The sequence below is a fragment of the Scyliorhinus torazame genome, chromosome 17 (assembly GCF_047496885.1).
Source record: "Scyliorhinus torazame isolate Kashiwa2021f chromosome 17, sScyTor2.1, whole genome shotgun sequence".
Lineage (NCBI taxonomy): Eukaryota > Metazoa > Chordata > Chondrichthyes > Carcharhiniformes > Scyliorhinidae > Scyliorhinus > Scyliorhinus torazame.
The window spans coordinates 176,522,749-176,550,512 of NC_092723.1; the positions used below are offsets into that span (position 1 = coordinate 176,522,749).

The 27,764-nt window shown below is 47.3% G+C and overlaps 1 protein-coding gene across 2 annotated transcripts in view; it reads right to left on the reverse strand.

The window, feature by feature from the left end:
* grin2aa (glutamate receptor, ionotropic, N-methyl D-aspartate 2A, a) overlaps positions 1-27,764 on the reverse strand; it is a 475,972-nt gene that overhangs the window by 11,424 nt on the left and 436,784 nt on the right. The gene's annotated exons all lie outside the window — the stretch shown is intronic.

The window sequence follows — 27,764 nt, forward strand, 5'->3', positions numbered from 1 at the left end:
CTCATCAGGCCCCCAATAGAGGCCCCCTTCATAGGACTTCCATCAGACCCTTCCGATCAGACCTCCCCATCAGAGACCCCCATTAGACACCCCCCATCAGAGACCCCCATTAGACACCCCCACCAGATTCCCCCATCAGAGACTTCCCATCAGACTCCCAACAGAGACCCTCATCAGACCGCCCCCCCCCCCCGCCCCCCCATCAGAGGCCCATGCCTGAAAGCTGAAGAGCAGTCCAGACAGTAGGGTGATAAATCATTACATTTTCACTTCCCCTTTTATAACCTCTGCTGCCTCAGAGAAAAATGTTTAAAGCAGAAGATGTTACAAAGGTCAGAGGCTTCCATAGAACATAGAACATTACAGCGCAGTACAGGCCCTTCAGCCCTCGATGTTGCGCCGACCTGTGAAACCACTCTAAAGCCCATCTACACTATTCCCTTATCGTCCATATGTATATCCAATGACCATTTGAATGCCCTTAGTGTTGGCGAGTCCACTACTGTTGCAGACAGGGCATTCCACGCCCTTACTACTCTCTGAGTAAAGAACCTACCTCTGACATCTCTCTTATATCTATCGCCCCTCAATTTAAAGCTATGTCCCCTCGTGCTAGACATCACCACCCGAGGAAGAAGACTCTCACTGTCCACCCTATCCAATCCTCTGATTAACTGGAAATCCCTCAAATGTTTGTAATGCAACTCTTGCATTCAATTTCATAGAGTAATACATTGCATTAGCTAGTATTTGACAGTTTTATTATTCCAGAGACAGCTGCTAGGTGGATTCTTGATCAATCTTTCCTTTCATGCTTGAATGCATCTCAATTACCCTGCTTTGATGCTAATCACAATGCTCATAAATATGCTTGCTATGATCGTCAGCTTCTCACCACATCAAAAGCAGCTAAGTGTTTTGACTTTCTCTTTTTCACAGCAGGAAGCTGGGGGGGTCTGATGGAGGGGTCGGGTGGGGGTGCAGAGTGGCAGGCAATGGGGTGGGGGAATTTGCGTTGAGGGGGGTCTTTCGGTGGACTTCGGGGGGCACCTCCATTACACACTGACCCCCCTTGACCCACCGCGGGGTCCACTGCATCAGGGCCATGTTTGAAAATATGTGATTCATGCCCATGTGAATCCTGGCTGAGAGGTCTGGAGCATCACGGGGGCCTGAAGAATCAGGCCTCCAGCCCGTTAATCAGATGCAAATGGATGAAAATGATCAATTTATATCTTATCGCCAGTGCGGGGCACTTAGCTCACTGCTGCCGCTGGCAGGGGACCGGAGCATCGGGCACTGATCACGTTTTTAGGCCTACCCTCGGCTCGTTGCCGTAATGGGCAACATGTTCACAAAAGATGCGCTCGTTAGGTGAATTGGACATTCTGAATTCTCCCTCAGTGTACCAGAACAGGTGCCGGAGTGTGGCGACCAGGGGGTTTTCACAGTAACTTCATTGCAGTATTAATGCAAGCCTATTTGTGACATTAATAAAGATTATCATTATTATATGAGAAATATTGCAGTAATAGCTGTGAATTAGGATGTGGAAGGGAGAGTGGAACTTGGTGAAAATGCAATCAGTAGGAAAGCTGCACTGAGCAAGCTGATGGAGCTGCGGGCTGACCGGTCTCTAGGTCTTGCCTTACTTCATCCTCAGGTCTTGAAAAAGGTGGCTAATGAGCTAGTATATGTGTTGGTGTTAATTGTCCAAAATTCCCCAGATTCTGGAAAGGTTCCATCAGACTGGAAAGTGGCAAATATGAGTAGCTTGACATCTGTTAAGGAGAAGGTGTTAGAATCAATCATTAAAGAGTATATATCTCGGCACTTAGAAAAACGCACGGTAATAGGGAAAAGTCAGCATGGTTTTGTGAAAGGGAAATCATGTTTAACCAATTTATTAGAGTTCTTTGAAAGAATAGCAGGGGCTGTGGATCGAGCCTGTAGACACACTGGGCGGGATTCTCCGTAATCGGCGCGATGTCCGCCGACCGGCGCCAAAAATCAGTCCGGCATCGCGCCGCCCCAAAGGTGCGGAATCCTCCGCAGCTTGAGGGGCCAAGCCCTAACCTTGAGGGGCTAGGCCCGCGCCGGACTGATTTCCGCCCCGCCAGCTGGCGGGAAAGGCCTTTGGTGCCCCACCAGCTGGCGCGAAACTGACTTTGTCGGGCGGCGCATGCGCGGGAGCGTCAGCAGCTGCTCACGGCATCCCCGCGCATGCGCAGTGGAGGGGGTCTCTTCCGCCTCCGCCATAGTGGAGACCATGGCGAAGGCGGAAGGAAAAGAGTGCCCCCATGGCACAGGCCCGCCCGCAGATCGGTGGGCCCCGATCGTAGGCCAGGCCACCGTGGGGGCACCCCCCGGGGCCAGATCTCCCCACGCCCTCCCCAGGACCCCAGAGCCCGCCCGCGCCGCCTTGTCCCGCCGGTAAGAGAGGTGGTTTGATTCTCGCCGGCGGGACAGGCATTCCAGCAGCGGGATTTCGGCCCAACGCAGCCGGAGAATTGTCGGGGGGGGGGACCCGCCAACCGGCGCGGCGCAATTCCCACCCCCGCCGAATATCCGGTGCCAGAGAATTCGGCAACCGGCGGGGGCGGGATTCACGCCAGCCCCCGGCGATTCTCCGACCCGGCGGGGGGGTCAGAGAATCCCGCCCATCATACTTGGATTTACAGAATGCATTTGACAAAGTACTACATTAAAGGTTATTGTGGAAAATAAAAGCTCATGGTGAAGGAGGTAACATATTAGTATAGATAGACGATTGGCTAGAGTATGCATAATTGAGTCTTTGTCTGATTGTCAGGATGTGACAAGCGGGATCCGCAGGAGTCTGTATTGAGGCCTGAACTTCTTACAATTTACATCAGTGACTTAGATGATGGGAGAAAAGGTAGCTAAATTTGTAAACGACCCAAAGATAGGTAGGAAAATATGTTGATAAGAAGATATAAGGAGATCCCAGACAGATATGAGTGAGTGGGCAGAAATCTGGCAGATGGAGTAATGTGGGAAATGTGAAGTTGTTCATTTGGCAGGAAGTATAAAAAAGCAGAGTATTACTGAAATGGAGACTGCAGAATTTCGAGGTGCTGAGGGATCTAGGTGTTCTTGTATGTGTCACAAATAGTTAATATGCAGTCACAGCACATAATCAAGAAGGCCAATGGAATACTATCCTTTATTACGAGAGGAATTTAACATCAAAGTAAAGATGTTATGCTTCAGCTATATAGAGCACTGGTGAGACCACATCTTGAATACTGTGTACAGTGTTGGTTTCCTTATTTAAGGGAAGATGCAACTGCGTTGGAGGTGGTTCTCAGGAGGTTTACTGGATTGATACCTGGAATGTGCATGTTCTTATGAAAATAGTTTGGACAAACTGGGCTTATTTCTACTGGAGTTTAGAAGAATGAGGGGTGACTTGATTGAAGTATATAAGATCCTGAATGGTCTTGACAAGGTGGAGGTGTTTCCTGTTGTGGATGAGTCAGGCACTAGGGTCACTGTTTTAAAATGAGAGATTGTCCTTATAGAACAGAGATGAGGACATTTTTTTTTCTCTCAGACAGTGGTGCGAGTTTGGAACTTTCTGGGGCGATTTTCTGGTTGCATTGCGCCCCGCGCAAATCTCCACTCTGTCGGGAGAATTCCGGGATTTGAGTGGGGCACCAATCAGTTTCCGATGTTCCCAGCCCATTCCAGCTGATGTGATTTGGTTCATGCCCTCCCTTGACTGTTCAGAAGTTGGATTTGCTTTTTGTTGTAAAGTAGACGACTTTGGCCTGACCCAACTAAAGTTTTCAAAATATGAAAAAACAAAACTGATCCAAGGTAACTATAGAAATTGGTTCAGATATCATGCGATATCAAAATTAGGAAACCAGGAACACGAAGGAGTTAGATATCCAAGGCCCCAGACGCCTTGTTGCATAGAGAATTTTGGAAAACGAATAAGGTAGACAGCAAAAATAAGTTGAAGATGCACATCTGGAGAGTAAAGTGATAGTGGGATATAGAGGAACGATAGATGCTTGGGCTATTATATGGAAAAGGGGTAGTTTTGTTGAGCACACAATCTTTTTAAGTGTTCTTAAAAATTATGTATTCTTATTTTTCATAACACCTTAAGCTTCTGTGAAGCACTTTGGGATGCTTTATATGTTAAAGGTATTATATAAATGCAAGTTGTTGTTGTTACAGTACATTTTTGTCTCCGTGTATGCACAGTGGTCTGGGAAAGTGGATCAGGTCTTCTAGTTTCTTACCCTGAGAGTAAAGACAATAATGTCAACCATAATATTTAACTGTCATGTGCGTCTCTGGCTTTGCGATACCCTGAGGTTATGGAAAGCACACTATACTTGCGTGTCTTTCATCTTTTTTTCTCTACAATATAGAACTGAGTTTCGGAAAGAAATCTGACACAGACTATTAATAAGCACAGTTTCCATTCTCATCCATCTTCCTTCTGATGATTGCTAATGAAATGCAACTTCCTTGGAGAGACTCCAGAATAAAAGCCACACATAAATAAATATCTGATAAAATGGCCATGCTCATTTTTCTTAATAACTTTGCTGTCCACTCTGTCAGGATAAATGCATACTAGATAAATAATTAGTTGATTAAACTTAAGTGCAATGAGAAGATCAATGGAACTGATGGTTCTGTATCAGTAAAGTAACGTCTCTTTACATTATACTTTGCCAAATGTAATATAGTTAATTGTCTTCCTTCTTCTCTGAAACATTGATTCTTTACTGGTATTGCAGAAGAAAGACTGTGTCCTCGCTTGCACTGTTGGTACCAGTTTTTTGACCTTCAAAATCTATGGTTCATGCACAAATGCTGAAACCAAACTGGAAAAAGATGGATGTCAATGCAAATTGCACATTTCTAGGGCTTTTCTGCCTATACCACAATCCCAGCTTTCAGTTTTCTATCGTTGCAGCAGTTTTGCAGTACCAGCATGCTCTGCCAATCCTATGGCACCACATCTTCATAACCTGCAGTGTCTCAAATATAGTCTTGTAAAAATTAATCAGCTGGAAAATGTTTAAGCTTTAAAGCTAAAAGGATAATTCTATGCCGTGAATAGATAAAGCATAGGAATGGCTTTAACCCTAACTAGATGATCAAATACATTTTAATATAATGCTGTAAACCTAGGGTCTACTTATCAATCAAATAAATCTCTGCAAAGTTAAATAATTAGTCATATTTCTCCAGTTACTGACAGCAAATTTTCCTTTTATGGAGGAACTGCATTTGACCCTGATTAGTATCCATTCATGAGGCCTATATCCAGAGGAAGCTCTGACCACCCGAATCAAAACCCACCCAAACGTTGACACAGATGGGAACTCAGTGGTGAGTCTTTTCATGCACTATTTTGGTCTGACTACTGTTCCATTTTTGAGTGTAAATAGGGCAGTAAGAACATGAAAAACATTTCTTTGTACATTTCCATATGGTCCCCTGACAGCAATATCCTTTCAAATTTAGGGCCCAGTTTCTTACATTATAGTTAATGTATTTCTGACTTTTACTTCAAGAGTGAAATACAGCAGATGCTGGAAATAATCAGCAGGGGCGGAGTTCTCCGGAAACGGCGCGATGTCCGCCGACTGGTGCCCAAAACGGCGCAAGTCAGTTGGGCATCGCGCCGCCTCAAAGGTGCGGAATGCTCCGCATCTTTGGGGGCCGAGCCCCAACCTTAAGGGGCTAGGCCCACACCGGACAAATTTCCGCCCCGCCAGCTGGCGGAAAAGGCCTTTGGTGCACCGCCAGCTGGCACGAAAATGACATCTCCGGACGGCGCATGCGCGGGAGCGTCAGCGTTCGCTGACGGCATTCCCGTGCATACGCAGTGGAGGGAGTCTCTTCCGCCTCCGCCATGGTGGAGACCGTGACGAAGGCGGAAGGGAAAGAGTGCCCCCACGGCACAGGCCCGCCCGCGGATCGGTGGGCCCCGATCGCGGGCGAGGCCACCGGGGCCAATTCACCCCACGCCCCCCAGGACCCCGGAGCCCGCCCGCGCCACCTTGTCCCGCCGGTAAGGTAGGTGGTTTAATCTACGCCGGTGGGACAGGCATTTTAGCGGCGGGACTTCGGCCCATCCAGGCCGGAGAATCGAGGGGGGGGGCCCGCCAACCGGCGCGGCGCGATTCCCGCCCCCGCCGAATATCCGGTGGTGGAGAATTCGGCAACCGGCGGGGGCGGGATTCACGCCAGCCCCCCGCGATTCTCCGACCCGGCGGGGGGTCGGAGAATCTCGCCCCAGTTCTGGAAGCATTGGGGAGAGAGAAATAAAGCTAACTTTTCATGTCTGTAACCTTTCAACAGAAGTTTTGATAAAAGTCAAAGACCCAAAAAAGTTGCACTTTCTCTGGTGGTGAGATCTGGTGGGAAGGGTATTTAATTCGGGGGGATGGTGGCACTCCTGAACCCCACCACATTCCCGCATCTGCCAGCATGAAGCTATGGGTGGGAAGGCCCATGGCACCAATTAAGGCCCTTGTGGTCAATTAATGACCACTTAAGGGCCTCATTCCACTGCCGCTGGTATTAACTCAGCCGCAGAGTGCAAGGCAGCTAAAACCTTGCGGCCAACTTGGCACCTCCGGCGGAGGGATGGTTCCTCAATCAAAGGTACTCAGTGCCTGATTGCGGAACGCAACACTCGGGAAAGCAGGAGGTGGTGGGGAACTGAAAACCTCCACCCCTGCCCTATCTGTTGACCGCAATACCCCCGTCCCTCTCTGATCCTCGCCCCACAAACTCATCCCGCCTGATGATGGGTTGCTGTATAATCTTGGGACTCCAGAGGGAGGGTGTCCTTCCAGCCATAGCCACAGCCTCCCTTCAGTGCTGCGGAGAACCACATCTGCCAGCCATTTATCTCTGATTGGCCCTCAGCTCTCGGTAAGCAAGACTACCACCGCCAACATCCAGGGGAAACGGCCCCAATATCAAACAGGATTCTGTTTTTATTTGTCCTTGGTGAGGAATGCCACGCCGAGGCCCCACACAAAGGAAATGGCATTTTAAATCCCGCCCCGATCTCCCCGATCCCTGGCCCCCCACCACGGCCTCTGGACCACTCACCCCAGTGCCCCAACTTACCAGTTAGTGGGTCCTTGAGACCCCCCCCCCTCCCCACTCCACCTGATAAGGACAGGGCACCTCTGGGCCCGATCCTTGGCAGTGCCATCCTGGTATTGGCCACCCTGGCAATGTTGCTGCCAGCCTGGCAGAGCCACTCCAGCAGTGCCATGGTGGCATTGCCAGGGTGACCAAGTGGCACTTGCAAGGTGTCAGTCTGGCAGTGCCAAGTTGCCAGAGCGCCAGCGAGAGTACCAGGGTACTACCCTGCCCAGAACCCGGTCACCCGGGGCCTCCAATGGTCAGCGAGAGCCCCCCAGTTTCCGTTACGCCTCGTCCACCTTTGTGTGGACTGGTGCTAAAGGGCGCCCTGGCGACGTCTCCCAGGTGAGGTCATTCGATCCTGACCTTTGGGAGAATCCAATGCAGACATAGTTAAGTGAGCCTAACTGCTCACTTAAATATGCAAATCTGGATCCCGCCCAGTGAGAACGAGATCCAGACTGCGGCGTCTCGTGAGACCTCATTAGATTTTGCGACTTGCTTTTTCGGACTTGCTGGGGAATGGCTTGCCGGGCAGAGGGCAGCAGCCCCTTTGGGGGTGGTATTTGCAGAGCAATTCAGGACATGCTAATGGGCCCTGCTAATGGGTGGCAAGGTAGCACAGTGGTTAGCACTTCTGCTTAACAGCAGCAGGGTCCCAGGTTCGATTGCCGATGTCGGTCACTATTTGTGCGGAGTCTGCAGGTTCTCCCCGTGTCTGTGTGGGTTTCCTCCGGATGCTCCCACAAGTTTCTCCAACAAGTCCCGAACGTCCTTGTTAGGTGAATTGGACATTCTGAATTCTCCCTCCATGAACCCGAAAAAGCGCCGGAGTGTGGCGATCAGGAGATTTTCACAGAAACTTCATTGCAGTGTTAAAGTAACAAAGATTATTCATAATAATCGCTTATTGTCACAAGTAGGCTTCAATTAAGTTACTGTGAAAAGCCCCTAGTCGCCACATTCCGGCGCCTGTTCGAGGAGGCCAGTACGGGAATTAAGCATGAACTGCTGGCATTGTTCTGCATTACAAGCTAGCTGTTTAGCCCACTGTGCTAAACCAGCCCCTTGCTAAACCAGCCTCTATTATTAGATAGCACCAAAGGGTCAGGCAGCTGGAGCTGTTTTTAAGCACTCCACTTCAGCACTCCACTAAATAAGGGAACAAGGAAAAAGATGGAAAATTTTAGGCCAATTAGCCTAATCTCGGTTGTTGGCAAGATTCTAGAATCCATTGTTAAGGATGAGACTTCTAAATTCTTGGAAGTGCAGGGTCGGATTAGGACAAGTCAGCATGGATTTAGTAAGGGGAGGTCGTGCCTGACAAACCTGTTAGAGTTCTTTGAAGAGATAACAAATAGGTTAGACCAAGGAGAGCCAATGGATGTTATCTACCTTGACTTCCAAAAGGCCTTTGATAAGGTGCCTCACGGGAGACTGCTGAGTAAAATAAGGGCCCATGGTATTCGAGGCAAGGTACTAACATGGATTGACGATTGGCTGTCAGGCAGAAGGCAGAGAGTTGGGATAAAAGGTTCTTTTTCGGAATGGCAACCGGTGACGAGTGGTGTCCCGCAGGGTTCAGTGTTCTCTTTATATATTAACGATCTAGATGACGGGACTGGGGGCATTCTGGCTAAGTTTGCCGATGATACAAAGATAGGTGGAGGGGCAGGTAGTATGGAGGAGGTGGGGAGGCTGCAGAAAGATTTAGACAGTTTAGGAGAGTGGTCCAAGAAATGGCTGATGAAATTCAACGTGGGCAAGTGCGAGGTCTTGCACTTTGGAAAAAAGAATAGAAGCATGGACTATTTTCTAAACGGTGACAACATTCATAATGCTGAAGTGCAAAGGGACTTGGGAGGCCTAGTCCAGGATTCTCTAAAGGTAAACATGCAGGTTGAGTCCGTAATTAAGAAAGCAAATGCAATGTTGTTATTCATCTCAAGAGCTTGGAATATAAAAGCAGGGGTGTACTTCTGAAGCTTTATAAAGCATTAGTTAGGCCCCATTTAGAATACTGTGAGCAATTTTGGGCCCCACACCTCAGGAAGGACAAACCGGCACTGGAACGGGTCCAGCGGAGATTCACACGGATGATCCCAGGAATGGTAGGCCTAACGTACGATGAACGTCTGAGGATCCTGGGATTATATTCATTGGAGTTTAGGAGGTTGAGGGGAGATCTAATAGAAACTTACAAGATAATGAATGGCTTAGATAGGGTGGACGTAGGGAAGTTATTTCCATTAGCAGGGGAGACTAGGACCCGGGGGCACAGCCTTAGAATAAAAGGGAGTCACTTTAGAACAGAGATGAGGAGACATTTCTTCAGCCAGAGAGTGGTGGGTCTGTGGAATTCATTGCCACAGAGGGCGGTGGAGGCCGGGACGTTGAGTGTCTTTAAGACAGAAGTTGATAAATTCTTGATTTCTCGAGAAATTAAGGGCTATGGAGAGAGAGAGGGTAAATGGAGTTGAAATCAGCCATGATTGAATGGTGGAGTGGACTCGATGGGCCGAATGGCCTTACTTCTGCTCCTATATCTTATGGTCTTATGGTCTTACCACACACCCACTGCAGTCTCAGAGAAGACTTTCCCCCCAAGGTCAGGAATCCGAGATGGACGCACAGCTCTATGCCTGTGAGGAGCGGTGGGACACCCTCTTACCCAGCGTGGGCCACAGACTCAAGCCTGCCCTCCTGAACACTGCCTGGGAGGTGGTGGCAGAGGCAGTCAGCGCTGCCAGTGATCCGGAGAGGTGGGGGTTACTGGTGGATCCTCTGCCCTGTGAAGGTTCCGAAGGCTGTGGTGCAGATGTCCTCTGGTTGGGGTGAGCTCTGCTGATCCGCTTCAGCTGTAATGGGGCAGCCAACACCCGGTGGGCTTCTTATTGAGCTTGGCCCTTAATGATGCAGCTGGAGTGTGAGGGTGTCCAGAGGGGTAGTGTGGATGGGCTCCCAGATGACCAGATTATTTCTGAGCATTTAAAGGACACAGACAGCACTCAGCAGTTTGAGCAGCCAGGAGCCTGTAAGTAGCACCAAATGGGTACATTTAAAAGAACGACTGCAGCACGGTCTGAGCCAAGCCACCTCGATCCTGAAGGGGAGACCCCAAGTCCACGGACTTGGTACCAAGTCACTACCCGCTGCTGCACCCTGCCCGGGAAGCCATTCCCCAGCAAGTCCGACATATTCAACGGTTTTTCAATGTTTTTTTTGGCCTCCTGCTTCCCCTCTGCAGCCATGGCGCCCAGTCCATGTTTGTCAATACTTATAGTAATTGACACCCGCCTGAGAAGAGTGGAGCATGAACTGTCCAACCGGCTAATCACATTTAAATACATGCAAATGCCGGTTTTGTATACCACTGCCAGTATGGGACACAACCTGGTTATTGCCACCAGCAAAGGACCAGAGCGTGGCATCCGAATCGGCATCGGGGGTAGATCTCAATTTTGGCTGGACGCCCAATTCTACGCCTGATCGCAGTTCATGTTTGCAGCGTCGCGAGGCGAAGAATTTTGCCCGTTATCTGGGATCTTGCATACATTTTCCACTTTTACATTTTCCGACTTTTTACTTTATTTCAAATTACCAGCTGTCACAGTTCTGGATGCGGAGTTTACAACCGGTCAATGATCAATTTTTCAGTGAAGTAAACTAAGCAACAGATAAGATTCCAAAGTGTGGGAGTGATATCAACTATCCATCAGAGGGGCTGTGGTTTTTGCTGTTCTAGCTTTCATCAAGTCCCCTTCACCATCACACTTGCTCATTGACCAACATAGACTCCTGGTCCGGTAACACCTTAACTTTAAAATTCTCACCCTTGTTTTCAGATCACTCCCCACTCCCTTATTTCTGTAACTCCTCCAGCTCTACAATCCTACATGATTTCTGCACTCTTCCACTTCAGGGGCGAAATTCCCCCGAAACGGCGCGATGTCCGCCGACTGGCGCCCAAAACGGCGCCAATCAGACGGGCATCGCGCCGCCCCAAAGGTGCGGAATGCTCCGCATCTTTGGGGGCCGAGCCCCAACATTGAGGGGCTAGGCCGGCGCCGGAGGAATTTCCGCCCCGCCAGCTGGCGGAAACGGCCTTTGTTGCCCCGCCAGCTGGCGCGGAAATGACATCCCCGGGCGGCGCATGCGCGGGAGCGTCAGCGGCCGCTGACAGTTTCCCACGCATGCGCAGTGGAGGGAATCTCTTCCGCCTCCGCCATGGTGGAGACCGTGGCGGAGGCGGAAGGGAAAGAGTGCCCCCACGGCACAGGCCCGCCCGCGGATCGGTGGGCCCCGATCGCGGGCCAGGCCACCGTGGGGGCACCCCCCGGGGCCAGATCGCCCCGCGCCCCCCCCCAGGACCCCGGAGCCCGCCCACGCCGCCTTGTCCCGCCGTTCAAAAGGTGGTTTAACCCACGCCGGCGGGACAGGCAATTTATCGGCGGGACTTCGGCCCATCCGGGCCGGAGAATCGAGCGGGGGGGCCCGCCAACCGGCGCGGCGCGATTCCCGCCCCCGCCGAATATCCGGTGCCGGAGACTTCGGCAACCGGCGGGGGCGGGATTCACGCCAGCCCCTGGCGATTCTCCGACCCGGCGGGGGGGTCGGAGAATGACTCCCCAGGTCTTTTATGCATTTCTGATTTTACTTGCTCTACCATTGGCAGCTGTGCATTCAGCTGCCTGGCCTTAAACTGCGGGATATCTTCTCTCAATCTCTTTCGCGCCTCTATCACCCTCTCTTCCTGTAAAATATTCCTAAACTCTACCTCTTTGACCAAGCTTATTATCACTCATCCTAATATCGCATTATGTGGCTTGGAAGTTTGTTTGACAGCTTTCCTTTGAAGTTCCTTGGGGGTACGGTTAAAGGTGCTATATGGATGGAAGTTATTGCTGCTGTTGCCATCCATTACAATGCAAACAGCTGCTCAGAAAGAACAAGTGAGCATGAGTTTGTTGGTTCAAAAATAGTTCATTTATAATAAGAATTGCATACACTGATTGGCTCAGCACAATATTTTTAATTTATTGTCTAAAGTAGAATTAGAAATAAAAACTTTCGGAATAGTTGGAATTTCATTCAAATTCTTGTCTATTCCTCAAGCTTTCTTGGCTATGCACTTTGTAAAATAGCGTGCAGGATGTTAGCCAAGTTGCCAGATTTGTGCTCCAACATTCCGCTTCTATTGGTTCCATGTTGATAAATTTATCAAATAATATCAGTAGCTGCTAGCTACTAATTTGTCTGTAATATTACTAAGCATGATTTTTTTTTTGCAAAGTACCTCATTTCATCTGTACTTGCAATCAAAACAGTAGAATTTGTTTTCAAACATTGATGATAAATTTGAGACTTTGAAAAGCTGAGACAAAAATTAGGAGCTATCAGATTAGCACAGATGTCTCAATTAAGTATATTGTTTAAACCCCCCACAAATTTCTCATTAGTAACCAACAAAATATTGTGAGGCACTTTTTTTAAAAAATCAACCAAAGGAGGTGGGTATCATTGGCAAGATCCAAATTAATTGTCCATCCCAATTGCTCTTGAGGCTACTATCTTCAACCACTGCAGTCCATGTAGTGATTCTCATTATACCTTCTGACAGCTGTTTGATATCATTGGATAGTTAAGCCATTTCAGAGGATTGTTAAGAGTCAAACACTGTGAATCTGGAATTACATGTAAGCAAAGACAGCAGATTTCCTTCTGAAAAGGACTTTAGTGAACCAGTTGGATTTTACAACAATCCTGTAGTTTCACAGTCACCTTTACTAGTATGAGATTCTTATTCCAGATTTATTTAATTAATTGAATTGAAATTCCCCCAGCTGCCATGGTGGGATTTGAACACTTGCCTATGGCATCTGAATTACTCATCCAGCAACACAATCACTATGCCACCATTTCAGCACATTAGCAAGCAATTAATTGGGGGTGGGGTGGGGCAGGGGTGGGGAGGGGAGGGGCAGGGGTGGGGAGGGGAGGGGCAGGGGTGGGGAGGGGAGGGGCTGGGGAGGGGAGGGGCTGGGGAGGGACAGGGCAGGGCTGGGGCGGGGCAGGGGTGGGCAGCGTACCCTTCCCACCCTACCAAGGAGCACCCCTTCACCTCCAAATTTGCCTTGGAGGGTGGTGAGCATTAAGTTCTGCACATTGCACCTTTACTTCAATATACATACAAAGCTATTTGCCAATCCCTCAGACTATCTAATCAACTGGGTGGTGAATTATGTCTGTTGTTCCAGGTTCTGAATTTAAAAATCGTTATGGAGAATGTGAAGCACAAGTCTTAAATAAAGAAAGGTTTGCATTTATATGGTGGCCTTTCACACATTCAGGGTATCCCAAAGCACTTTACAACCAATGAGTTACTTTGGAAGTGTAGTCTCTATTGTAATGTAGGATTCTTTGAGAGCTCTAAATTAGTATTCATTTTTGTCAGCTAAACTCAAAATAAATAGATTCCTTTGGTATCCATTCCAATTGTGTGCTTTTCATTCACTAAGAGAGAAACAAACAGCTATTGTGTGGCAGGCTTCGTATTGCACAATACCTTTTGTGTTCCTCTCAATGTGAATATTTGAGGTAATCTGCTCCACTGACAGACTAGATTGCAAATACTTCAGATTGAAGTGATTTTTTTTTCCATTGTGCCAGGGTGTGGTGAACCACTAATAGGAGATGTAAGGTAGGACCTGCACTACAGGTTCGCCGGTAGCTCCTGCCGGCTGGCCCCGCCCACGGAGAACTGTATAAATATGCATGACCTCCAGTGCCCTGCCATTTCGCCAGCTGCAGCAGGAGGCCACGCATCTGACTGTAATAAAGCCACAGTTGTATCCAACTTTAGTCTTTGTGCAATTGATTGTGCATCACAGGGCAAAAAAGTTTATAAAAATATATGAATGTGCAACTCATTAATATTTTCTTCACAATGTTTCACTCATGTTGGGATAAACAATGTACTCTTCCAGTATTGGTATTTGTAAGCCGATAATTTAGTAAATGACTGTGAATGCGAATTTGATCCATGATGTTAACATGCTGCTGCCAAGAAGCTGCATCTACATAAATAGTCATAACCTGACCATAACCATGACTTTAGTTTTAAAAGTTTCAAATATTAACACAATAAGTGGAAGAGGGATACAGATATAGATTTATTGTATTGTCAAGCTTTGAGACCATCTTTCACATTTATGCCTCAGGCATCATGCTTAGTCTGCCCGGGTTTAACGGGTCAAAGTAAAACACAAAGAATAGTTATTGCATGGCGGAAATCTGTAGATAACTGCCAAAATTCCTGGGTGAGAGCTAATTGCACATGGGGGTCTCATCTACCAGTTGCAGAAAGGGAGGGGAACCCCCTCAGTTTTGCGGGGGCAGCCGAATGGAATTAAGTGTCAACCACTTAATAGGTCAGTGTCGGGCCTTCTCTAGGTTGAGGATGCCTGGGGAGGAAATCCTGTCCAACTAGAGCTTCCATTTACTCCCTGAGTCATCATTAAATTGCAGCGGGTTCAGGGTTAATGGGTATCAATTGGCTTGTAAATGAGCCTAACTGACATCCTGCTGCCAGGGGTGGGGATGCATCAGGCCTTCCCACCCCCTATGTAACTGGGGACAGTTTTATCAATGACAGGAATCTGATGCTGGCACTTCTGCCCAATTCCCATCCCTCTTCCGTTCTCTCCACACCCTGCTGCCAAGATCACAATTAATTTCCGCCCGCGTTTCTTCTTACATTTAGCTTTAAAGTTTTAAGCCCGATCATCAAACTTCTCTCATCTGCAACATCTAACCTCGAATTGACTACAGGATTGTGCTTCTTCGCAGCAATTACGTCTGTGGCTTTGAGCGACAGGCCAGATAAACACCACCTCACTATCTTGTAAAAAACATGCTGCCTCTCACAGGCAGAGAAATCTGGGCCATAACTGTGGTGAATAGGACTGGTGGAGATCGCACACAGGATTTCTTCCTACTTTACCCTTATTTTCCCTTCTTATCTCTATCTCTTTCTACACATCCTGCATGACAAACTGCAGATGTTGTGATCAGCCATTCATCTTTAATGTTCTTCCTTCACACTAAAACCTAATCTTCATTTCATTTCTTGGTTTTCACAGGAGGAAGTACATGGGAAAGCACCCCACAAGTCTCACAGTGGTTAGCATGTTGCCTCACAATGTCAGGGACCCGGGTTCGATTATGTCCTCGGGTGACTGTCTCTGTAGAGTTTGCATGTTCTCCTTGTGTCTGCGTGGGTGTCCTCTGGGTTTTCTGGTTTCCTCCCACAGTCCAAAGATGTGCAGGTTAGGTGAATTGGCCGTAATCAATGTGGGGTTATGGGGATAGGGTGGGGGAGAGTGCCTAGGTAAAGTGCTCTTTTGGAAGGTCGGTGCAGATCCAATTATACGATAAATGCACAATGTAAATACATAGACATGGACATCGGGTGAAGTATACAGAGTACAGTACACTCTTGTGCAGAGCTGTAGATGCGCTGTGTTCCTGGAGAATAGCCGTAGCTCCCTGAGAGAGGAACCTGCTGACAGCAAACGCCACCAGCGTCTTTGTTAGTAACAAACAATTATCTGGAACAGACAGTCCAGCTCAGCTTGAGGTGCGGCAGTCTGCCGCCAAGCCCTCAAAGCTGCTCAAAGTCACCCACCATGGCCTTCCACCTTCCAAACTGTCACCTCATTGACACAAAGGATAAGGTAAATAAATGAGCATGCAAAGCAAGCACCAGGGCGGCACGGTGGCACAGTGGTTAGCACTGCTGCCTACGGCACTGAGGATCCGGGTTCAATCCCGGCCCTGGGTCACTGTCCATGTGGAATTTGACATTCTCCCCGTGTCCGTATGGGTGTCATCCCCACAACCCAAAGATGTGCAGGCTAGGTGCATTGACCATGCTAAATTGCCCCTTAATTGGAAAAAACTAATTGGGTACACTAAATTTTAAAAAAACAAAGCAAGCATCAAAGGGTTGTAAAAGGAACATTCCCAAATATTCCTGTCAAATATTAGACATAAATGGAATTGAGATACTTGGATGTTTTATTCTGTACTTGATATGGGTGTCAATATTTGCATGGAAGTGAGCCCCCCGAAGGCTGCACTGAACATAGAACATACAGCGCAGAAGGAGGCCATTCGGCCCATCGAGTCTGCACCGACCCACTTAAGCCCTCACTTCCACCATATTCCCGTAACCCAATAACCCCTTCTAACCTTTTTTGGTCACTAAGGGCAATTTATCATGGCCAATCCACATAACCTGCACATCTTTGGACTGTGGGAGAAAACCGGAGCACCCGGAGGAAACCCATGCAGACACGGAGAGAACGTGCAGACTCCACACAGACAGTGACCCAGTGGGGAATCGAAACTGGGACCCTGGCGCTGTGAACATAGAACATAGAACATAGAAAATACAGCACAGAACAGGCCCTTCGGCCCACGATGTTGTGCCGAACCTTTGTCCTGGATTAATCATAGATTATCATTGAATTTACAGTGCAGGAGGCCATTCGGCCCATTGAGTCTGCACCGGCTCCTGGAAAGAGCACACTACCCAAACTCAACACCTCCACCCAACACCAAGGGCAATTTTGGACATTAAGGGCAATTTATCATTGGCCAATTCACCTAACCTGCACATCTTTGGACTGTGGGAGGAAACCGGAGCACCCGGAGGAAACCCACGCAGACACGGGGAGGACGTGCAGACTCCGCACAGTCAGTGACCCAAGCCGGAATCGAACCTGGGACCCTGGAGCTGTGAAGCAAGTGTGCTATCCACAATGCTACCGTGCTGCCCTTGAGAACAAATAAATCTACACTATATCATTTTATCGTAATCCATGTACCTATCCAATAGCTGCTTGAAGGTCCCTAATGTTTCCGACTCAACTACTTCCACAGGCAGTGCATTCCATGCCCCCACTACTCTCTGGGTAAAGAACCTACCTCTGATATCCCTCCTATATCTTCCACCTTTCACCTTAAATTTATGTCCCCTTGTAATGGTTTGTTCTACCCGGGGAAAAAGTCTCTGACTGTCTACTCTATCTATTCCCCTGATCATCTTATAAACCTCTATCAAGTCGCCCCTCATCCTTCTCCGTTCTAATGAGAAAAGGCCTAGCACCCTCAACCTTTCCTCATAAGACCTACTCTCCATTCCAGGCAACATCCTGGTAAATCTTCTTTGCACCTTTTCCAAAGCTTCCACATCCTTCCTAAAATGAGGCGACCAGAACTGTACACAGTACTCCAAATGTGGCCTTACTAAAGTTTTGTACAGCTGCATCATCACCTCACGGCTCTTAAATTCAATCCCTCTGTTAATGAACGCGAGCACACCATAGGCCTTCTTCACAGCTCTATCCACTTGAGTGGCAACTTTCAAAGATGTATGAACATAGACCCCAAGATCTCTCTGCTCCTCCACATTGCCAAGAACTCTACCGTTAACCCTGTATTCCGCATTCATATTTGTCCTTCCAAAATGGACAACCTCACACTTTTCAGGGTTAAACTCCATCTGCCACTTCTCAGCCCAGCTCTGCATCCTATCTATGTCTCTTTGCAGCCGACAACAGCCCTCCTCACTATCCACAACTCCACCAATCTTCGTATCGTCTGCAAATTTACTGACCCACCCTTCAACTCCCTCATCCAAGTCATTAATGAAAATCACAAACAGCAGAGGACCCAGAACTGATCCCTGCGGTACGCCACTGGTAACTGGGATCCAGGCTGAATATTTACCATCCACCACCACTCTCTGACTTCTATCGGTTAGCCAGTTCGTTATCCAACTGGCCAAATTTCCCACTATCCCATGCCTCCTTACTTTCTGCATAAGCCTACCATGGGGAACCTTATCAAATGCCTTACTAAAATCCATGTACACTACATCCACTGCTTTACCTTCATCCACATGCTTGGTCACCTCCTCAAAGAATTCAATAAGACTTGTAAGGCAAGACCTACCCCTCACAAATCCGTGCTGACTATCCCTAATCAAGCAGTGTCTTTCCAGATGCTCAGAAATCCTATCCTTCAGTACCCTTTCCATTACTTTGCCTACCACCGAAGTAAGACTAACTGGCCTGTAATTCCCAGGGTTATCCCTAGTCCCTTTTTTGAACAGGGGCACGACATTCGCCACTCTCCAATCCCCTGGTACCACCCCTGTTGACAGTGAGGACGAAAAGATCATTGCCAACGGCTCTGCAATTTCATCTCTTGCTTCCCATAGAATCCTCGGATATATCCCGTCAGGCCCGGGGGACTTGTCTATCCTCAAGTTTTTCAAAATGCCCAACACATCTTCCTTCCTAACAAGTATTTCCTCGAGCTTTCCAATCTGTTTCACACTGTCCTCTCCAACAATATCGCCCCTCTCATTTGTAAATACAGAAGAAAAGTACTCGTTCAAGACCTCTCCTATCTCTTCAGACTCAATACACACTCTCCCGCTACTGTCCTTGATCGGACCTACCCTCGCTCTAGTCATTCTCATATTTCTCACATATGTGTAAAAGGCCTTGGGGTTTTCCTTGATCCTACCCGCCAAAGATTGTTCATGCCCTCTCTTAGCTCTCCTAATCCCTTTCTTCAGTTCCCTCCTGGCTATCTTGTATCCCTCCAATGCCCTGTCTGAACCTTGTTTCCTCAGCCTTACATAAGTCTCCTTTTTCCTCTTAACAAGACATTCAACCTCTCTTGTCAACCATGGTTCCCTCACTCGACCATCTCTTCCCTGCCTGACGGGGGCATACATATCAAGGACACGTAGCACCTGTTCCTTGAACAAGTTCCACATTTCACTTGTGTCCTTCCCTGACAGCCTATGTTCCCAACTTATGCACTTCAATTCTTGTCTGACAACATCGTATTTACCCTTCCCCCAATTGTAAACCTTGCCCTGTTGCACGTATCTATCCCTCTCCATTACTCAAGTGAAAGTCACAGAATTGTGGTCACTATCTCCAAAATTCTCCCCCACTAACAAATCTATCATTTGCCCTGGTTCATTACCCAGTACTAAATCCAATATTGCCCCTCCTCTGGTCAGACAATCTACATACTGTGTTAGAAAAGCTTCCTGGACACACTGCACAAACACCACCCCATCCAAACTATTTGATCTAAAGAGTTTCCACTCAATATTTGGGAAGTGAAAGTCGCCCATGACTACTACCCTATGACTTCTGCACCTTTCCAAAATCTGTTTCCCAATCTGTTCCTCCACATCTCTGCTACTTTTGGGGGGCCTATAGAAAACTCCTAACAAGGTGACTGCTCCTTTCCTATTTCTGACTTCAACCCATACTACCTCAATAGGGTGATACTCCTCGAACTGCCTTTCTGCAGCTGTTATACTATCTCTAATTAATAATGCCACCCCCCAACCTCTTTTACCACCCTCCCTAATCTTATTGAAACATCTATAACCAGGGACCTCCAACAACCATTTCTGCCCCTCTTCTATCCAAGTTTCCGTGATGGCCACCACATCGTAGTCCCAAGTACCGATCCATGCAAGAAGGGGCCTTCTGGGAGGTGAGTAGCGACTTTAAAACCACTTACCTTTACAGGAGCAGCCCTTTGGAGTTCGGCGGCAGCGGTGCGCAGGGGCCTTCTGGGAGGTGAGTAGTGACTTTAAAACCACTTACTTTTACAGGAGCAGCCCTTTGGATTTCGGCGGCAGCTGTGCACAGGGGCCTTCTGGGAGGTGAGTAGTGAATTTAAAAACCCTTACCTGGTCCCGTGTCTGTTCTTCTTTTCTGTTTTATTAGTTTTTATATAAGGCGGGAACTGGAAGTTCGACCCGCGGACCTCTGGGAAGTCCCCCCCCTCCAACCAATAAATTCTGGTGGAGAGGAAACCCGAGACACTACACGTGTAGTGTCTCCCACCCGCCCTCCTCCTCTAACCTAATAATAAGACCCATTGGTGTGAGGTAAGTGCCATATTATATTATTATTATATTATTAGCATTGTGCAGGTCAAGGTTCGGAGGTGGAGGAGCAGTCTCTGTCAGCGAGAGAACCTGAGAACATCTAAGACACTCAGAAGGTAAGAAGGTAAGTAAGTGATTTTTACTTATTTTTACTTTTATACCTTTTTTCAAATTGTGTGTGTCGGGGGGAAACTGAAGTGACATCACAGAAAAGCTGTGGCCAGAGTGGCTAGTATTTGGTAACTAATTAAACATAATAACTTGATTATAATTTAGAGGGATATCTAAGCCAGAGATCGGAGAGTACTATAGTTAGCTAGCGCATTTCTATTAGAAATCTAGTGCTAGGAAACAGATAGTTGACAGTAACTTTGAAATTTTTAAAAAGATATTTTTTTTTTAAAAGACAAATTTTAATTTTAATTTTAATTAATTGATGCAATGTCAGTTAGAGGGGTGCTGTGCTCTGACTGTGAGATGTGGCAGGTCCGGGAGGCTTCCAGCGTCCCGGATGGCTTCATCTGCAGAAAGTGCACCCAACTGGAGCTCCTCACAGACCGCATGGTTCGGTTGGAGCAGCAATTGGATGCACTTAGGAGCATGCAGGTGGCGGAAAGCGTCATAGATTGCAGTTATGTAAATGTGGTCACACCCAAGGTGCAGGCAGAGAAATGGGTGACCACCAGAAAGGGCAGGCAGTCAGTGCAGGAATCCCCTGTGGTTGTCCCCCTCTCGAACAGATATACCCCTTTGGATACTGTCAGGGGGGATAGCCTATCAGGGGAAAACAGCAGCAGCCAGAGCAGTGGCACCACGGCTGGCTCTGATGTTCAGAAGGGAGGGTCAAAGCGCAGAAGAGTAATAGTAATAGGGGACTCTATAGTCAGGGGCACAGATAGGCGCTTCTGTGGACGTGAAAGAGACTCCAGGATGGTATGTTGCCTCCCTGGTGCCAGGGTCCAGGATGTCTCCGAACGGGTAGAGGGCATCCTGAAGGGGGAGGGCAAACAGGCAGAGGTCGTTGTACATATTGGTACTAACGACATAGGCAGGAATGGGCATGAGGTCCTGCAGCAGGAGTTCAGGGAGCTAGGCAGAAAGTTAAAAGACAGGACCTCGAGGGTTGTAATCTCGGGATTACTCCCTGTGCCACGTGCCAGTGAGGCTAGAAATAGGAAGATAGAGCAGCTAAACACGTGGCTAAACAGCTGGTGTAGGAGGGAGGGTTTCCATTATCTGGACCACTGGGAGCTCTTCCGGGGCAGGTGTGACCTGTATAAGAAGGACGGGTTGCATCTAAACCGGAGAGGCATAAATATCCTGGCCGCGAGGTTTGCTAGTGTCACACGGGAGGGTTTAAACTAGTATGGCAGGGGGGTGGGCACGGGAGCAATAGGTCAGAAGGTGAGAGCATTGAGGGAGAACTAGGGAATAGGGACAGTGTGGCTCTGAGGCAGAGCAGACAGGGAGAAGTTGCTGAACACAGCGGGTCTGGTGGCCTGAAGTGCATATGTTTTAATGCAAGGAGCATTACGGGTAAGGCAGATGAACTTAGTGCTTGGATTAGTACTTGGAACTATGATATTGTTGCCATTACAGAGACCTGGTTGAGGGAAGGGCAGGATTGGCAGCTAAACGTTCCAGGATTTAGATGTTTCAGGCGGGATAGAGGGGGATGTAAAAGGGGAGGTGGAGTTGCGCTACTTGTTCGGGAGAATATCACAGCTGTACTGCGAGAGGACACCTCAGAGGGCAGTGAGGCTATATGGGTAGAGATCAGGAATAAGAAGGGTGCAGTCACAATGTTGAGGGTATACTACAGGCCTCCCAACAGCCAGCGGGAGATAGAGGAGCAGATAGGTAGACAGATTTTGGAAAAGAGTAAAAACAACAGGGTTGTGGTGATGGGAGACTTCAACTTCCCCAATATTGACTGGGACTCACTTAGTGCCAGGGGCTTAGACGGGGCGGAGTTTGTAAGGAGCATCCAGGAGGGCTTCTTAAAACAATATGTTAACAGTCCAACTAGGGAAGGGGCGGTACTGGACCTGGTATTGGGGAATGAGCCCGGCCAGGTGGTAGATGTTTCAGTAGGGGAGCATTTCGGTAACAGTGACCACAATTCAGTAAGTTTTAAAGTACTGGTGGACAAGGATAAGAGTGGTCCGAGGATGAATGTGCTAAATTGGGGGAAGGCTAATTATAACAATATTAGGCGGGAACTGAAGAACATAGATTGGGGGCGGATGTTTGAGGGCAAATCAACATCTGACATGTGGGAGGCTTTCAAGTGGCAGTTGAAAGGAATACAGGACCGGCATGTTCCTGTGAGGAAGAAAGATAAATACGGCAATTTTCGGGAACCTTGGATGACGAGTGATATTGTAGGCCTCGTCAAAAAGAAAAAGGAGGCATTTGTCAGGACTAAAAGGCTGGGAACAGACGAAGCCTGCGTGGAATATAAGGAAAGTAGGAAGGAACTTAAGCAAGGAGTCAGGAGGGCTAGAAGGGGTCACGAAAAGTCATTGGCAAATAGGGTTAAGGAAAATCCCAAGGCTTTTTACACGTACATAAAAAGCAAGAGGGTAGCCAGGGAAAGGGTTAGCCCACTGAAGGATAGGCAAGGGAATCTATGTGTGGAGCCAGAGGAAATGGGCGAGGTACTAAATGAATACTTTGCATCAGTATTCACCAAAGAGAAGGAATTGGTAGATGTTGAGTCTGGAGAAGGGGGTGTAGATAGCCTGGGTCACATTGTGATCCAAAAAGACGAGGTGTTGGGTGTCTTAAAAAATATTAAGGTAGATAAGTCCCCAGGGCCTGATGGGATCTACCCCAGAATACTGAAGGAGGCTGGAGAGGAAATTGCTGAGGCCTTGACAGAAATCTTTGAATCCTCGCTGTCTTCAGGGGATGTCCCGGAGGACTGGAGAATAGCCAATGTTGTTCCTCTGTTTAAGAAGGGTAGCAAGGATAATCCCGGGAACTACAGGCCGGTGAGCCTTACTTCAGTGGTAGGGAAATTACTGGAGAGAATTCTTCGAGACAGGATCTACTCCCATTTGGAAGCAAATGGACGTATTAGTGAGAGGCAGCACGGTTTTGTGAAGGGAAGGTCGTGTCTCACTAACTTGATAGAGTTTTTCGAGGAGGTCACTAAGATGATTGATGCATGTAGGGCAGTAGATGTTGTCTATATGGACTTCAGTAAGGCCTTTGACAAGGTCCCTCATGGTAGACTAGTACAAAAGGTGAAGTCACACGGGATCAGGGGTGAACTGGCAAGGTGGATACAGAACTGGCTAGGCCATAGAAGGCAGAGGGTAGCAATGGAGGGATGCTTTTCTCATTGGAGGGCTGTGACCAGTGGTGTTCCACAGGGATCAGTGCTGGGACCTTTGCTCTTTGTAGTATATATAAATGATTTGGAGGAAAATGTAACTGGTCTGATTAGTAAGTTTGCAGACGACACAAAGGTTGGTGGAATTGCGGATAGCGATGAGGACTGTCTGAGAATACAGCAGGATTTAGATTGTCTGGAGACTTGGGCGGAGAGATGGCAGATGGAATTTAATCCGGACAAATGTGAGGTAATGCATTTTGGAAGGGCTAATGCAGGTAGGGAATATACAGTGAATGGTAGAACCCTCAAGAGTATTGAAAGTCAAAGAGATCTAGGAGTACAGGTCCACAGGTCATTGAAAGGGGCAACACAGGTGGAGAAGGTAGTCAAGAAGGCATACGGCATGCTTGTCTTCATTGGCCGGGGCATTGAGTATAAGAATTGGCAAGTCATGTTGCAGCTGTATAGAACCTTAGTTAGGCCACACTTGGAGTATAGTGTTCAATTCTGGTCGCCACACTACCAGAAGGATGTGGAGGCTTTAGAGAGGGTGCAGAAGAGATTTACCAGAATGTTGCCTGGTATGGAGGGTATTAGCTATGAGGAGCGGTTGAATAAACTCAGTTTGTTCTCACTGGAACGAAGGAGGTTGAGGGGAGACCTGACAGAGGTATACAAAATTATGAGGGGCATAGACAGAGTGGATAGTCAGAGGCTTTTCCCCAGGGTAGAGGGGTCAATTACTAAGGGGCATAGGTTTAAGGTGAGAGGGGCAAGGTTTAGAGTAGATGTACGAGGCAAGTTTTTTACGCAGAGGGTAGTGGGTGCCTGGAACTCGCTACCGGAGGAGGTGGTGGAAGCAGGGACGATAGGGACATTTAAGGGGCATCTTGACAAATATATGAATAGGATGGGAATAGAAGGATACGGACCCAGGAAGTGTAGAAGATTGTAGTTTAGTCGGGCAGCATGGTCGGCACGGGCTTGGAGGGCCGAAGGGCCTGTTCCTGTGCTGTACATTTCTTTGTTCTTTGTTCTTTGTTCACCCACCTTATTCCTGATGCTTCTTGCGTTGAAGTATACACACTTCAACCCATCTCCGTGCCTGCAAGTACTGTCCTTTGTCAGTGTTCCCTTCCCCACGGCCTCATTACATGCTTTGGCGTCCTGAATATCGGCTACCTTAGTTGCTGGACTACAAATCCGGTTCCCATTCCCCTGCCAAATTAGTTTAAACCCTCCCGAAGAGTACTAGAAAACCTCCCTCCCAGGATATTGGTGCCCCTCTGGTTCAGATGCAGCCCGTCCTGCTTGTACAGGTCCCACCTTCCCCAGAATGCGCTCCAATTATCCAAATACCTGAAGCCCTCCCTCCTACACCATTCCTGCAGCCACGTGTTCAACTGCACTCTCTCCCTATTCCTAGCCTCGCTATCACGTGGCACTGGCAACAAACCAGAGATGACAACTCTGTCTGTCCTGGCTTTTAACTTCCAGCCTAACTCCCTAAACTTGTTTATTACCTCCACACCCCTTTTCCTACCTATGTCGTTGGTACCAATGTGCACCACGACTTCTGGCTGCTCCCCCTCCCCCCTAAGGATCCTGAAGACACGATCCGAGACATCCCTGGCCCTGGCACCCGGGAGGCAACATACCTTCCGGGAGTCTCGCTCGCGACCACAGAATCTCCTATCTATTCCCCTAACCATTGAATCTCCTACAACTATTGCTTTTCTATTCTCCCCCCTTCCCTTCTGAGCCCCAGAGCCAGACTCAGTGCCAGAGACCTGGCCGCTGTTGTGAAGCAACAGTGTTAATCATTTGTGCTACCATGCTGTCCTGAAGGGAAGCAATCAGATGATAGTAGTAATGAAGGTGGTGATAAAGATTGGGAGACAGTTGCTGTATGGGGATGAAGTGGATGATTAATGCAAAGCACTCTTGGATGAGCTGCACTCTAAAGGCCCTGGCAGCTAAGGATGCTGGTGGTCAATGTTGCTTTTCTTGTTCACCTACTTTGTGCTACTCTTCCTTCTCCTTTTTGCCCACCAGCATGTCTTACTGCCTGGGTGATGATAAGAGCTGGATAAGATTCAGTAAGATTATCAAGATTATGCAGTATACAGTAAATGATGACAAATCTGAGTGCATTCTCAAGGCTGTACATATGAATGTACAAAAGTGACGTTAGGTGAAGACCCACTGGTGCATCCAGCCTGTCTCACACAGCTGTGAGTGATGTCTTGTGCGCTGGGTAGAAAGTATTTTGGGAGCAGAATATTAATGATAGCCTCTAGGCTTTTGGAGTCTTGATCTAGCTTACTGAGGTAAAACCAATGATAAAGTAAGTATCTCGCTTTGAATACGGGGAGTCACTTCATTTCAAATATTAAATTGGGGAAATGTCAGTTCTGTATATGCAATTTGCAGGCACACATTACACCTTGTAAATGGACATCCATGTTTACTGGAGGTAGTAATTATAAAATATGGAAAGGAGACCGTAATATTATGGCCAGTAGATTTCAGCCATTTGTTTTTATTTTCTGCTGACACTTACCTTCAGATAAATCTTTATGCTAATTGTTGTAAATTATTTATTTTTCGCCACAGAGGATGATCATACTTGCAACACCTTCACACAGCACTGCTTTCATTCAGCAGTCATTAATCAGGAGCTTGAATGCTGTGTTGATCTGACATTGGGACTGCAGACTCATGTCTGCACCTTGGAGTCTCTCCCCTTCAGTTTAGTCTCTATATTTTAATATCCAGACTCTTCGAGCCATGGTGAACAGTTTGCAATATCTTTTGAGACTTTCCAAGCGTTTTTCAGATATTTCATCACCCTAGTGTGACACTTCCCTTTAACTGGCCCCACATCACTTCCACAACTTGCTTTTCATTTCCATCAAAGTGTTTTCCCTAGACTTCAAGCCAAAATTGGACCTTAAATTAGACAAAAGAACTGACCTAGGGATCTACCAAAATCACCGTTCAGGTCTAAGCTATAACAACAGAATAAAATTGAGGGTGATTTGTGAATCCGTGTCAAGGAAGAATTAGTTTAGAATTAGTACCAGGATTGTAAAGAGGGTGGGGGAGTTTTTAGGACAAAAGCATTGTTTATGGAATATATTATCATACTTGGGCAAAGAAGCTCAGTCAACCACAACAATTAAGTGATAGTTATATAATGAAAAGTATTAAGAAAAAGAACAAAATAGGATTTGAGTAGCTAGCTCTTGTATGTTAATAGTTCACAAATGATGAACTGAACAATTTTCTTTTGTTCTGCAATTTCTATGATTTGAGGATTCTAAACTGGGGAGTGGTGAGGATGAATTGTGCAATCAATGACACTTACTTTCTCTGCATTCACTCCCTTTGTGCCTATTTGTTATGATCTGGAGGGCACTGCCTTAAAGGATGGCGGAAACAGGTTCAATAGTAACTTTCAAAAGGGAACTGGATCTTTACTTCAAAATGAATTATTTGCAAGGGAAAGAGCAAGGGAGAGAAACTAATTGCATCGCACGTTCAGAGGCCAGACACAAGTACACTGGTCAAATTGTCTCCTTCTGTGCTGTGTAGTTACAGGTAGGTGAATTGCTAATGTGGTATAGGGTTCTCCACTACTCCTGCCAATAGTCATATGATGAGATTTGCAGGGGACAAATTTAACTTTCGGCAGCTATAAACAGAAAAACAAAATGAGCAGCTAACCCAATAGTTTTTTACACAAACATTAAAATTACCCCCACTTGGTGTAAGAACTGCTGGTCTTTTATTAATAGCAAGTTATTTTACTTTTAGTCAGTCAGCAGATTGCCTCAGCACTGAGATTAATTTTATTTTTTTAATTTAGTGTACCCAATTCATTTTTTCCAATTAAGAGGCAATTTAGCGTGTTCAATCCACCTAGCCTGCACATCTTTGGGTTGTGGGGGCGAAACCCACGCAAACACAGGGAGAATGTGCAAACTCCCCAGAGCCGGGATCGAACCTGGGACCTCGGCGCCGTGAGACTGCAGTGCTACCATTGCGCCACCGTGCTGCCCCCACTGAGATAAATTTAATGATAATATTTAAGATGAAGCAAGGTAATTATGTTGCCTGAAAAATTATTAGATTATGTCCCACTTCTCCGAAAACTAAGTACCTTTTGAGGTGACCTCATTTCATAAAATTAGGATTTAAATATACATAAAGCTAAGAAGAAAGATATTTAAATAACTCAGGTAGCAAAATGATTTAATCAGGCTA